This window comes from Phocoena phocoena, chromosome 12 (assembly GCF_963924675.1).
Source record: "Phocoena phocoena chromosome 12, mPhoPho1.1, whole genome shotgun sequence".
Taxonomy (NCBI): Eukaryota; Metazoa; Chordata; class Mammalia; order Artiodactyla; family Phocoenidae; genus Phocoena; species Phocoena phocoena.
In genome coordinates, this window is record NC_089230.1 from 7579076 (window position 1) to 7579563 (window position 488).

Below are 488 nucleotides of genomic sequence, written 5' to 3' on the forward strand. Positions count from 1 at the left end.
TTTCACTCATCAGATTAATTTAAAAAATTAATAAAACTTGATAAAATTAGAAATATCAAGTATGGATGAGGATATGAAGAAACTTTCATGCATTGCTGGCAGGAGTATTGATTGGCACCTTCTTTAGGGAAGCGATTTGGCAGTGTCCATCAATAGTAGAAATGCACATGTCTGTGACCCAACAATTTCACCCCTAGGTATCTATCTTTGAGAAACACAAATGTGTACACAGATGCATCTCAGAGGTATTCATTGCATCATTTGTTGATGACAGCAAAAGCTGGAAATGACCAAAGTCCTTAAATATGAGGAATGCTTAAATAAATATGGTATATCGACTTAACAGTTAAAAAGGAATGAAAAAGATGTATATCTACTCCATAGAAAGACCTCCATGATGAAGGGCAAAGGTGAGTTTTGGAATAATAATGTAGGAATGATCGGATGTACATCTACTAATGATCTATGGGGAGGAGGAATGGGACTGG